Source organism: Melozone crissalis, unplaced genomic scaffold (genome assembly GCF_028551555.1).
Source record: "Melozone crissalis strain CALT ecotype California unplaced genomic scaffold, PUWL_Pcris_2 ptg000023l_1, whole genome shotgun sequence".
Lineage (NCBI taxonomy): Eukaryota > Metazoa > Chordata > Aves > Passeriformes > Passerellidae > Melozone > Melozone crissalis.
This window is the reverse complement of record NW_026535801.1, coordinates 5341366-5355519: the sequence shown is the minus strand read 5'-3', so window position 1 is coordinate 5355519 and position 14154 is coordinate 5341366.

Below are 14154 nucleotides of genomic sequence, written 5' to 3'. Positions count from 1 at the left end.
AGGGCACTCTGCAATTAACATTTCGCAGGTCATTAAAAATCCTATAAAAGAGTGGTGTGCTTGGACACACCTGCTTCCTGTGGCTTCTACAGAACCTCAGGAATTGGAGATTTTTGGGTCCATGACAATGAGACTCTGCATGCAGTTTGAAGCTCCAAAAGTCACAAAGGCGAAAACTATTGATTTAACTCCCACTCATGAATTTTATAAGAATGCCTCAGCTTGGTGTAAATATACAAAGAGAACTACCAAAGGATCGATCCAAGTTCCGGTGCAATTGCCGCGGGGTCTGTTCTTAATTTGCGGGGACAGAATTTGGCACGGCATTCCTGCTAATGCCACGGGAGGTCCATGCAGCATTGGGGAAATTTCAATGCTATCGCCTAATTTGAACATGTTAAGAGAGGAAAGGCACAGAGAAAAAAGATCAATACAGCAATATGCAGCAAATTGCAATGATGAAATGTTTTCTTGGGACAAGAAAACGAGTATTGCTACAGCAATCTTCTCACCTCAGACAGCATCGGGGGTGGCCTTGACTCAGATCGACCGCATGGGTTGTTGGTTGAGCAAACATGCGCGGTCTGTGTCTGTCACATTGGATGACATGTTAAAAGACGTCAGTAGTGTGAGACAGGCGACTCTTCAAAACAGAGCGGCAATCGATTATCTATTGCTCGCTCATGGACATGGGTGTGAAGAGTTCGAGGGGATGTGCTGCATGAATCTCTCAGATCATTCAAAGTCAATTCATGAAAATATCAAAAATATAAAGGACAGCATAAATAAGCTTGGCGAGATCACAGGATCATGGATCGATCAACTGGCAGAATTCTTTGACATCTCTCCCATTTGGAGAGGAATCTTAAAGATAGGGTTTTATGTTTTAATAGTTCTCCTAGTCCTCATACTTGTTGTCCCATGCATATTTGCATGTTTAAAACGTGCAATGAATCGGATGGCGAAAAAGATCTTTTTGGTGCAAACAGAAGGGGGAGATGTGGGATCTCAGTCTCTCAGAACTGGGGTGCAGGGTGAACGAGACCACCCCTGGGGGGCTTGGGAGTCCTGGAATGTTGCCAGAAATGTCTGGTGGCTGGACTTTGATCCCACAGGGGAGATGACATCAGTATGAGGACAGGAGGATTTCACCGGGGTGAATGGTGAAGGGATAAGTTAATTGGAGTGTGAGATACAGGGTTTAAGATTTCTGTACAGGGGGGTCTAGAGAAGTAAGATGGAGGAATTGGGGCGTGCCCTTCTCCTTCTTCTTCTTCCTCTAGGCCTCCATCTTCTGTGGTGATGTTGGCACTCTGGGATTGGACCTTACTAGGGGAACACTGGTTAATAAGGGTAGAGGGTATTGGAGAAAAATGATAAATATTGTATAAGTAACTCTGGGTATAAAGATAGGCGGCCGCCCCAGGGGCTCTCAGTGTGTGCCCATGGCTGACTGCTGAGCAGAACTCTGTCAGGCCAAGAGAAAATCTTTTAGATAAGCAATTAATAAACACCGAGACCGAGAAAAAATCTGAAGTTTCTTCTCGTCCTTTGGAACGCGGGCGACCCAAGGCCATCTTGGGCTTTTCCCAGACCATCTAAACAGCCCCAAAATCCGACATTTTAAAAGCAGTCTCACTGCCTCTACTGATAAATCTATTGCAGGCCTGAGCCCAGATGGTTTAATCCAAGGCTCACCAGAGAAAATGAGAGGACTCTTTGCATGGCAGATCCAGCAGGGTTTATTGGGGGAAGATCCAGAGGTCCAGGTGGGGCAAAGGTGAGGAGAGAAACAGGAAGAAGCAGGAACACAACCTCCGCTGAAGGGAACCAGGGGAGAAGAGCCAGGAGCAGGGGGGCCAGGGTATATAACTGGGGGAAGGTAGGAGAGGTCAGGGTACAAATTATCCAATGGGGAAGGGAATCAGGGGTGGAGTTGAGATGGGGTGACACAGGTTACACCAATGGGGGAGTGGAGTGGCAGGGGTCTCTCAGAGAAATCCAATGGAGGAACAGGGAGTACAGAACTTTCTGTAAGTGGGGGATGAAAAGCAGTCGATTGACAACAGCACATTAACATTAACAAGCAAAGAACCATGGGGAATTGTGCCCGTCTCTCAGCCTAACTTAAACAGTGGTGTCCTCCCATGGCATTCCAGGTTCGTCTTCTCTATGGCTGTCTCCCACACATGGCCAGTACCAGCTTGAGCAAGGGACAGGCTAAGAACTGGAGATAGAGAAGGGTCTGGAAATAGGGGTAGGCACAAGGGTGATTGATAGGGAAAGGGGGAGTGTAAAACTTAGGGGGAAACCATTTGGGAAGTAATATGGGGCCACACAGAATGAACCAATCCAAACGTAGAAAATCCAGTACAGTAACAAACTCAACAAGTAAAGACAAAAGCACACCACAACAATGCCAGAGTCTGGCCTCGAGGGCACCCTAAAGAGAGATGCCTCAGGAAAGCGCCAAGTTAACAAGTCCTGCAATTGTGCCTTGAAGGCACCTGTGACACAGAAGCCTCAGGAAAGCTGCAGGACTGCCAGGACTCTGATCCCTTGTTTCCTGTGAAGGGGGTGTAGTCCTTTTGTTTATATACATTGCCACAGTTGGAGGAGAGAATATTGGTGCAGGGGAGCCCAAAGACGCCCTGTGTGTACCATTTGTGGTGTAAAAGTAATAAGAGCAAGGAGGGGAGAGAAAAAAAAAACATTTCAGTTTGTGAATTCAAATATCATTAAAAATCAACAGAGTGTAAGAGGAGATAAAGAAAGGACCAGGGTGGGTGTCCAAGAGAGGGTGTTAGCAAGCAAGCCAATAAATCCAAACCCCCTGGGATGCCTATTGAAATAATGGAAGAAGGTAAGAGATGCCCTGAGGGCACAGAGACTAAGAAAACACTCAATAAATACTCTGATCAATAGTGGCCCCTTTATATAATTGAAGACAGGGAGAAGATGCCAATAAACGCAACCCTGAGTTCTTGTACTGTGTTGTGGTTAATATTATTTTTGTGAAAAGAATGAAAAGAAGATGAAGCTGTGTACCTAAATATGTTTTGTTTATCTGAAGGATCACCCTGAGTTGCAGCAGGAATGTGGCTTTAATTTGGCCCCAAGGGATCCCTTTGCCTTGGCTCTGGAAAAAGATTGCAAAACAAAAGGAAAGGCAGGACTAAGAAGGTGTTGTTCTGCAGGTTCCACAGGACAAAGGTGTTTAAATATAAAGAAAATGAGGAAAGGATGGAGGGTTTGGTTGCTCCTTTTGGTTGCTCATGGGAAGAGGGAGAACAGGGGATGCAGTCAAACTCCCTGGTAAATACTGCTGAGAAAACTGTGCCTTTGAGCCCCCTTCCTCTCTAGAACTTGAAAGTGGAAGAACTCCCAGTACAGAAGCAAAGACAGAAGGGAAGTCGAGGTATTGTCACCACTCAGCATTCCCCTGTGACATGGTGCTGGAATTCTGCCAGTGCAGTTAAGGACAAGAAGGACCTCTTCTGTATGGGTTCCAAAGAAAGCCTTATTCCATGGAGAGTGCAGGGTCAAAAGACAGAGAAAACAGGAGAACAGGGACTTTTATATGCGGAGGGCACAGGGGAGGGTACAAATTTTCAACCAACAGGGGAAGGACTGGGGAGGAGCATGAGGCGGGTCTTACAATGTTTGAACCAATGAGGAGGAGCAGGGGGAGGGTTTGCATAGACCAATAGAGCTTTGAGGAACAGGGGATTGACAGGGAAGTTTCTAGACTAAAGGGTTGGTACAAAGTGGGATTGATAGGTGAATGGGAGGAGCATCAGGGAACATCCCAGATTAAGGACCGGGCTTAAGAGAAGACAGACAGCTAAAATAGGAGGGTACAAATTAGGCTGAACCATTACACAGGGGATAACAGAACAAACCATTAAAGAGAAAACACACCACAAAAGCTGCCCTTGGACTCGTTAGCAGGAGCTGGGAGGAAGATCACCATCTTTTTGGGGGATGGTAATTCAGTCCCTATTATGGGAGGCAACAGGACCTTTGAGTCTCATGAAAATCAACGTCTGTCTCTCATGAGCTGATTTAGAAACCTGGAAATTTCTGCCTAGACAAACTGGGATGATCCATCAAAAATGGCCAAAAGATTCGGGACATTTGTTAAAGCCCTAGACCAAGACGGGGAGGATATAGATCCTGTGCCAAATGTTTTAACAGACTCAAGGAAAGAGCTGGTACTAAAAACTGCACGGAATGATGGGAGAACCAGGCTATGGGGAGGAGAAAATACAGAAGAAACATGCCCTCTCACAAAACCTCCCTGGGACTGTAATAATTCTGGTCACTATCAACTCCCACAGAGGCAGTGGGAATGTGTTTCTTTTGGAAAACGGCATCCCTAAGGCTGTACTTTGGAGTGCACTATAACAAGTGAAACAAGGGCCTCTTGAAGCCCTGACTGAATTTTTGAACCATTCCAGGAAGCCATGCTTAAATACACTGCTCCAGACCCATCAGATGATTATAGCAAAAACCAACTCGTTTCCCTTTTCCTGGGCCAATCCTCTAATGATATGAGGCACAAACTGAAAACTAAAAACAGAAGACCAGGTATAGAAAAACTGCAAGAAGAAGCATGGTGAGTTCATAAAAACCATAGTCGGCTAGAGCATAAGCAACTGGAGAAAGGAAAGACTAACACTGTTATTGCAGCCCTTGGAGAGGAGCCACCCAAAGGCCCTCCTCAGGACAAAGAAGTGGCTGGGGTGGGCAGAGACCTATCCCTAACCTCTGGACCACTCAATGTGCCTATTTGTAAGAAAGACAGACATAGGAAGAGAGACTGCCTGCCACTCAAACCCAAGGTGGCTGCAGAACTGAATCAATGCAAGGGCTGGCTGGAGGGCATCCCCCCAGAAAACCCTCTGGTCAAAAGTGAACTGGGGGAAAAGGTGAGGAAAATGAAATGTCAGGTGAATGCAGGTACAACACATTCTGTATTCGATAGAAAGTTGGAAGAAATTGATCCAGGTAAGGTTGTGAATGTTATTGGAGCCACAAGTCAACAGCAGAAGGTATGCTTTTTAAAACCACAATCTTATGAACTGGGAAAAACAGTAGGAATACATCAGTTCCTATATATTCCTATGTCCCCCCAAAATGCCTCATTGGAAGGATTTGTTGGAGAAATGAGAATGTTGTTACAGGTTTCAACAGGCTGAAATGTAGTTTACCCCTGGAGGAGTTCAGATCAAAGTCAATGATGAACAAATAATCATGTTCTAAGTCTAGCTCTCATTACAGATTTGTCCAAATCAGAAGAGACACAGAAGTTCTTAGTCAGGTTTGTCTTTAAGTCTGAGTGGATAGGATCCCTGGTGAGGCCAAGGATGCACAACCTGTAATCATTAAACTTAAACCTGGAACACAACCAATAAGAATGAAACAATATCCACTTACAGTGGAAAACATAAAAATACTAAGTCTATCGTAGACAATTTTCTAAAATTTGGGTTGTTACTGGAATGTGACTCTGAAGAGAATACACCCATTTTACCCATACAGAAGCCCGATGGCTTGAACTACAGTCTGGTTCAATACCTACAGGCTATATTAACAAAATAGCTGGAGATCTCCACCCAGTGGTTGCAAATCCATATGCTTTGCTAAGCAAACTAAAAGATGAATATGGATGGTTTACCATTTCAGATCTCAAGGATGCTTTCTTCTGTATACCCTTGGACCCTGGCAGCCAAAAGCTGTTTGCCTTGGAATGGGGAAACCCAGAGACTGGAAGGACAAGTCAATTTACCTGCACTGTTGTCAAGGGCTCCTGCTGGGAGCAGCTTTGCCCCCGAGCAGGCTGCACAGTCCGCATAGCTCAGTCCTCTTCTGGGGACAGACTGCCCCAAACCCAAGCAGCTCCCAGCCACTGGCTGCCTTTAGCTAGCATAAGCCATATCAGCTCTTTAGTGATTATCAGCTCTTTTGAGTTCAGCTCTTTTGCTTGCTAAGGTGCCGCAGGCAGATGCTGGGTGAAAGAGGAGAAGGCTGCTCTGGAGTTCCACAGCAATGTCTTTATTGGGAGTCTGTGAAGGGTTCCAGCGACGGCTCTTCTAACCAGAATGGGCTAAAACAGCCCATTATACAGGGTAAGGGGGGATCAGAAATTGTCCAAAAGCAGGGCTTAAGGAGAGGTGACCTATGGGGTTACAGAGACATAAGCTGGGGTCCGAAAGGCGGAAGACGGGGGCTTGCCATGACTTGGCATTTCCTATCTTTAGGCCTCTGCTCCCTACGGGGCCCTAGCAAGCCCATGGCCTGCTACAGACTGTAGGACCACAAGGATTCTACATTAACCCTCCTCCTAACCATCATGAACCTATGGATGTGGTGGAAAATTAAAACAGCAGCATAACAGTACATATGTACTGTGGACTGTCCAGGGGATCTTGCAAAAGCATTTGCATCAGTATAAAGAGAAGGGGAGAATGAACCAAGGCCTTTGTTTTACATAATCCCAAGCAATTCCCATAAGTAAACAAGTACTTAGCACAGACCTACATAAGCACTTAGCACTAGCTAGCATAAGAAAAACCTGGCTGGCCTAACTTGACAGGAGAGGGACTTGACAAAAAGCTTTAGACACATTCTATCAGAAAAACCCAAGGCAAGTATGGAATGAGCCCTGTGCTGTCGCAGAATGAGGCCTTTGTCCGGGATGAGCCATTTGTCGGTGAGGGGAGACTCGGACACTGAATATGAGTGATAAGCAAGTTCTGTTTATTGAAGAGAGCATCAGGCACTTATACAGCAAGTAATAAGCTCATGAATATTCTGTAATGTACACCGTTTATTGGCACCACCACAACATCAGCTCTTCCCCATTCCTTAGGGGTTACATCTCTCTTTTCTCATGTCTCTTTTACTATTTGTTATCATACTACAGCTAGGCCCAAGGACACGCTATCTTGCAGGTGCAGGACTTGGAATTAGCCACAGCCTTGTACTTTTCCAGTCTCTAGTCAGCTAAATTCCCAACATTTCCCCTGTTTTCTTTTTTTTTGGATAAAGCAAAGTTCTATGGGCTAACTGTGTTACACTCTTTGTAACGCAAGAATAGGCAATTCTAACAACTATTACATTACAAGCAGTATTCTCAGCTAGTAAGGTTTCTCTCTTATAAGGGATCTAAGCTAGGAAGACAAACTGAAAAGGCTATCACTATTTATAGGATATGCTATACAACAGATACAAAAAGGATTCTTTGTGCTACAAGGCTCAAAGAAAACTCAGGTGTGCTAATACAACTTACAAAAATAAGCTAAAGGAGCAACATGTGCGCAGGTTTCATCTGCGTCGGTGGTCTGGTAAGTTTGCTTTCTATCTTCAAACAGTAAATATACTTTAAACAGGAATGGCTTTACTCACAAATGCTTCTGATTGTCTCTTTTAACTAGAGTTTCTCTGATGTTCATGACAACACTTTGCGCTCAAGTCATAAAATAAACGCTTAGAATAAAAGCATAAATCTATCTAACATCACTTAAACTTAATAGCACTTAGACTTAAAATACTTAAGCTTAAAATATTTAACTTTAACAGAACTTAACATCACTTAAACTTATCTTTACTTAAACTTAACAGAAATTAAACTCAACAGAACTTTAACTTAGCAGAACTTAAGTTTAACAGATTTTAACTTTAACAAATCTTAAATTTAACAGAACTTAAACTTAACAGATTTTTAAATCAACAGAACTTACATGTAAAATCACTTAAATTTAACAGAATTTAACTTGAACAGAACTTAACTGACTTTAAATTCTACATAACCTAAACTTCATAGAATTTAAACTTAACAGAATTTAACTTCACCTAAACGTAACAGAAATGAAGCTTCAAAACATTTAACGTTAACAGTATTTAACATTTAATGACACTTAATAGATAATTTAACTTAAACTACGTAGCAACGGATAGAACTTACTAAAGTAATAGAATTGAATATAGAATTTACTATAACTTACTTACAGGCTTGACTCTAAAATACAAAGTTAAAACAACTTCTTTCATGTGTTTGCTACAGCATTTTTACACTTGAATGCACTTAAAAATAAGGAGTTTGTTCAAGGTATACCTGTGGAAAAATTCTTTTGAATTCAGTGCTTGCTTTTGCAGCTACTACACCTAAGCAAAGCTCAAAGAATACAAAAAGCACACTCATTACATCTTACTTATACAATCGCTTTACATATCTTTAACATTTTTAAATTTTTCAAAATACAATTTCAGAGTTTGATGTTCTACTGACTGAGTTATCTGGGTTTCTGATGTTTAAAGTCTACGTTAATACAGGTGATTTTAAGACAGCATAGCGGATGCTAAGCTAAATCGGCTGAAATTTGACTCATGCATTCACTACGCTGATTTCTCTTTCACAATCTCTGCCAGGAAGAAGAAAAGGTCTTTTTCACTTAGGTGAGGAACGTTTTGATAGTAATGCTCTTTGGTGTCGCTTGTTTATGATCATTGGTTTCTTAATTGCAGTAGGGATCTTTTGTTGACAAGAGTCCCATTTATTACGGCTGTTAGGTCTAAAACTGAAGCTTTTTGCCGGCCGCGGGGCGGAGGGAGAAGCGCTGGCGCCTGGTCTTGCGCCGCTTGTGTCGGCGCGGGCGCCCCGCCCCGCGCTGGGCTTCTCGTTTCGCGAGACGCGCCGGCAGGCGGAATCACTGCGTGCGCCGCACCCAGCGCTGCACCCGTGGCGGCGCGGGTCGCTCCCCCCGCGGCCGCCTCCGCTACTGCCGCTGCAGCGCAGCATCTCCGGCGGCCGCCCGCCGCGGCTGCTCTCCATGGCGCAGCGCCCGTGCCGAGTTCGGAGTGGCACAGCCCCGCAGGCGCCCCGAGCCGCGGCTGCTGCCGCCATCACAGCAGGGTCGCTGCTCCACTGTGCGCACACTTGCAGCGCTAGCACCACAACGCACGTTTTTGCAACTCTTTATGCAGCAATCTCGGGAATTCTCTTCTCAAGTCAACACTCTATGAAATAAACAGGGCCAGGAGACTTCTTCTCCTTTTTCAATGCCTTTATTAAAAGTGATCAGCTCAGGATTGGGTGGCTCGACGGGTCTGCAGTCTCCGTCGTCTCTCCCAAAGTGACTCAGAGGAGGAGGAGGATATGCGCAGCTCTGTCCGCAAGGGGCAGAGCTGGGGATCAAGTCCTCGTGGGAGCCTTTAGGGCCTGCTGATCCCGTCAGATGGTACCTTTGCCGGCTCAGTCAGCCTCGTCTCACCGCCGGGGTCGTCTCTCTTGGTCAGGGCGAGAGGCTCTGAAGGTGTTTTGCATCTCTGCAGGTTCAGCATTCGGCTCTTCACGTCTAGACATCACTCCAGTCTCTCAACTCTTAGCTGGCTCGTTGTTTTGGGGTTTTCTCCGTACACCGGGGCACCCATGCTGCATTGTGGTCTTGGAGTCACTTTGCAAAGCCCCCCCCACCTTCTACTGTTCGGGAAGGTTCCCACCCTTCTGAGAAAGGTACAACTTAGCCTCGGGCGAGGCTCTGCTGATACAAAAGGAGCGATTAGCCACAACGACTCGTGATTACAATAACAAAACACGAAGAACTTCAGCAGCTACCCGTGGTCTGGCTGCTTTTTGTAACTTTTTTCTCACAAAAAAAATATTACCCGAATTTTGTTCATAACAGTCCCCCCTCTTTTTCTTTGATCGAGCTTAAATTCCAAGCTCGCATCAACTCACAATTTTTTTGTTTTGAATCTACTATAAATCTCTTGTGCACTTTGGTAATCATGGTTACTAAACCTTGTTACTTTCCTTGGTTTCTTCAGGTTGGTCTGCACGGCAAGTACTATTCTACTAAAACAGATAAATAAGCATAGTAAAAAAAGCAATCCTCCAAGTACACACACAGTGAGAAAAACTACCTTTTCCCATACATCCTTTTTGAAAATCTCCAGGTTTTCCCACCCACTGGGATCAAGTGTAGGAGTTTGATCTTGATTATTTACACATGCTAATCTTTTTATTTCATTTGAAATGTTCCTAATAATTGAATTCTTTATTTTTAATACTGCCTGGAGCCGGATTAATTTGTTTAACATAGATATTGAGATCTCAATTTGGCTTTTACAATTTTGGATTTTCTCAATTTCTATTTCACTTTCCCGGTTCTGTTTATTTTCTCCCAAATCATTATATATAGGAACTCCCAAACTTGATCCAGTTTCTTTGGGTAATAAGAGAATTGGTTTCATCACTCTAGCAATGCAGTTGCCAGATGAGATCAAACTTAGGGATTTTGGGCTCCCCTGAAATGTGTTCCAAAAGGGGTTGATCTCCTTTCCAGTACACTTATATAAATACTTGTAACAAACAATTTTTCTTACCATTTTCACCATTTCTTTACTTTTTACTAGATCTGCTGAGCTCGTTTCAGCAGCATCACATTCAAAGCACAACCAGGCTTCCCTTACAGTACACTCTCCTAGGAGTGGCTGCCCGAAAGTGGCAATATTGTATGCTCTCCAATACACTCTCTTATTTTTCTGATAAAGGACCAATTGGGAGGGGTTAACACGATCAGGGTCAGAACTGATGTGGACTCTCGACAAGGAGCTCACTTCCTCCGCACAGAGAAGTTGGTAGCATTCACTGCACCGCTCAGCTGGGCTTCCCAGAGCACCACCAGCAATCAGAGCCATCAGTACTACCCTTCCCAAGAGTCCGGTATGGGTCATCTTGCAGAGCCTGCCCACCCGGCCTTGCCTCTTGGGGAATTTTACTGAGGAAAAGCTTCCAAGCTCTTTAGAGTCCCTTCTACCCGCTTCTCTGGTTAAACCCCTCTTGGTCTGTTCCCTACCAATTTTGGTTTCCCCTCCCAGGGGAGTGCTCTGTAGAGGATTAACCTGGAGTCTTTAGAAATAAATTGGGGAACTTAACCAGAATTACTTATTTACAGTCTTAAACTTTTTACCAACATAGTTTACACAGAACAGTTTTGAAACATTTTAAGCAATATTAGAACTCCTGATACCAATTTTTTTCCACACAGTTCAGTCTATTTGACTCTTCCTTCTGAGAGTCAACTTTAAATCCTTTGGTCCTTTTACCACAGTATACTCAGGTGATTTAGCTTGTGAAGCAGATGAATCTTGTCCAGCGCCGGGGGGCGAGAGTGGTGTGGACTCTGGTCCAGTGCCAGAGGGAGCTGATGTTGGGTCCGGTCCCGTACCTGGGGGTGACACTGGCCCTTTTATTCTTGTAATATGAGTCCAACCTTTTTCTTTGGTCCGCACAGCTGAATTAGTGATCAGGAGCACCTGGAAGGGGCCTTCAAATTTAGGCATTAATGTTCCTGTATTCCATGATTTTATCAAAACCCAATCTCCTGGGCTAATGTTGTGAACCTTTGTGTCGAGAGGGGAAGTTTGAGGAAGGTATCCCTTCTTTCTAAGTCCCTCCAGAGTTCTTCCAATTATTTCTAAATACTTTCTGGTAGCTTCTTCCCCTTCCAGATAGTCTCCTGCGCTATAAGGTGTTAACAAGAATGGCAGCCCAAACATCATTTCATAAGGTGAAATTCTTATGTCAGCCCGAGGTCTTGTTCTGATGCGCAATAGCGCTAGGGGCAAACACTTCAGCCAATTCATTTTTGTTTCTTCAATCAATTTAGTTAATACATTTTTGAGAGTTTTGTTCATTCGCTCCACCCTCCCAGAACTCTGGGGGTGCCATGGAGTATGCAACTTCCATTTTATTCCTAAAGCCCCAATTATATTTTGTAATGTTTGGGACACAAAATGTGGACCTCGGTCTGAATCTATGGTGTTCACCATACCATATCTGGGGATAATGTTCTCTAGGATTGCTTTTGCTACGACTTGAGCCGTTTCCCTCCTGGTCGGGAAGGCTTCTACCCAGTGTGTGAGATGATCAACTATAACCAGTAAATATCTGTACCCTTGTACTGGGGGCATCTCAGTGAAATCTATCTGTATGCTTTGGAAGGGTCTCAGGGCTAATTCCCTTCCTCCAGGTGCTATTTTTCTCATAACTTTCTGGTTCACTTTTTGACAAATGACACACCCTCTGGTAACAGCCTTGGCCAGGCTATATACACCGATGCATAGGTTATTTCTTAGGAAATGATCACATAGTCCTTGGACTCCCCAGTGAGTTAATTTATGTAGTTCTGTTAGCACTGTCCGAGCCAGTGCTTTATTCAAAAATACCCGTCCATCTGAGGTTACCCACTCCCCCTGTTGTCCTTGATGTAACTTTAAATCTTTTATTGCTTCTAATTCTTCTTCACTAAATACAGGTTCTTCTCCTTTTTCAGGCGTCATTTTTGTCTTCAAAATTTTTACTGGATCCCCTGGTTCTAAAGCTGCTTCTTTGGCTATCTGATCAGCCAGTCGGTTTCCCCTAACTTCTAAACTGTCTCCTCTTTGGTGCCCCTTTATATGGACCACTGCTATTTCTGTAGGTTTATGTAGGGCTTCTAATACTGATCGGACTAGGTTCTCATGGGCTAAGCTCTTTCCCTTTGAACTTAAATACCCACGTTCCTCCCATATTTTCCCAAATGTGTGAACTGTCCCATATGCATATTGGGAGTCCGTATAAATGGTTCCCCGGTCCCCCTCCAGTAAGTCCAGTCCCCTTTTTAGGGCATATATTTCACAACTTTGGGCTGACCAGTTTGGGGATAGTTTCCCTTTTTCCGCAATTTGTAATGTTTTTCCATCTATAATGGCATAACCTGAAGCTCTTTTTCCATTTACTACCCTCGAAGAGCCATCTATGAATAAGCTTCTTCCAGTTGCTAGAGGCTGATCTTCCAATTCTTCTCTTACTTTTGTTTGGAGATAAACCAATTCAAGACAATCATGTTCTAAATTTTCTATAGGCTCTCCCATTAAGAATTGTGCTGGATTGAGGGCATTTGATGTGATAAATTCTAAGTCCTCTGTATTCATTAGTATTATCTCATATTTTAATATTCTAGCATCGGTTAACCACTGCGGAGCTCTCTGTCTTAGTACTGCCCTAAGATCATGAGGAGTATGCACTTTAATTTTTCCTTGTAGGGTCAATTTTTGAGTCTCCTCTATCAGAACTGCGGTTGCTGCTACTGCCTGTATACAAACTGGCCAGCCTCTAGCCACTGGATCTAAAAATTTGGATATGTATGCCACAGGTTTCCTGCACCCTCCCCACTCTTGAGTTAATACTCCATAGGCTATACCTCCTTCTGCACTCACAAACAGGTCAAAGCCCTTCCTGAGGTCTGGTAAGCTTAAGACCGGGGCAGAAGACAATTTGTTTTTTAAGTTTTCCAATTGTTGATCATCTTCAGCTGTCCAAATAAGGGGTTCTGGATCCACTAGTTTATTGTACAGAAATTTCACACTCTGTGTGTATTGGTCTAACCATAACTTACAATACCCAAACAAGCCCAGGAGTTTTCTCACATCTCTTTTCGTTTTTGGGGCTGGGAGAGCTAAAATACCTGAAATTCTGTCAGGGCTTAATTTCTTATACCCTCCCCCTATTATGTGCCCCAAGTATGTTACTTCTGATTGCACAAATTGTAGTTTCCCTTGGGAAACTTTTAGTCCTTTCTCCCCTAGAAAATTCAAAAGTTTAATACTAGTTTGTCTGACCTGATCTTTTTCCTTTCCTGATACCATCAGGTCATCAACATACTGCAGGATCTGCACTTCTTGTTCAGGGACAAATTGTTCCAACAAACTCTCTAAAGCTTGTCCAAAGAGATTGGGGGATTCAGTGAATCCCTGTGGTAATCGGGTCCACCTTAGCTGTTGTCTCCTTTTCGTACTCGGGTCCTCCCATTCAAAGGCAAACCAATCCCTACTTTCTGTTGCCAGAGGACACGCCCAGAAAGCATCCTTCAAATCTATGACAGTGAACCAAGCATGTTCTCTTGGAATTCTGCTTAAGAGACTATATGGGTTGGGCACAACTGGATGTCTGGCAATGGTTCTTTTGTTGACGTCCCTCAAATCTTGCACCAGCCTATATTTCCCTTCAGCCTTTTTAACTGCCAGTATAGGGGTATTATGTGGTGACATGCAGGGTTCTAAAATTCCCTCTTGCAACAGTTGTTCAATGACTATAGCAAGCCCCTT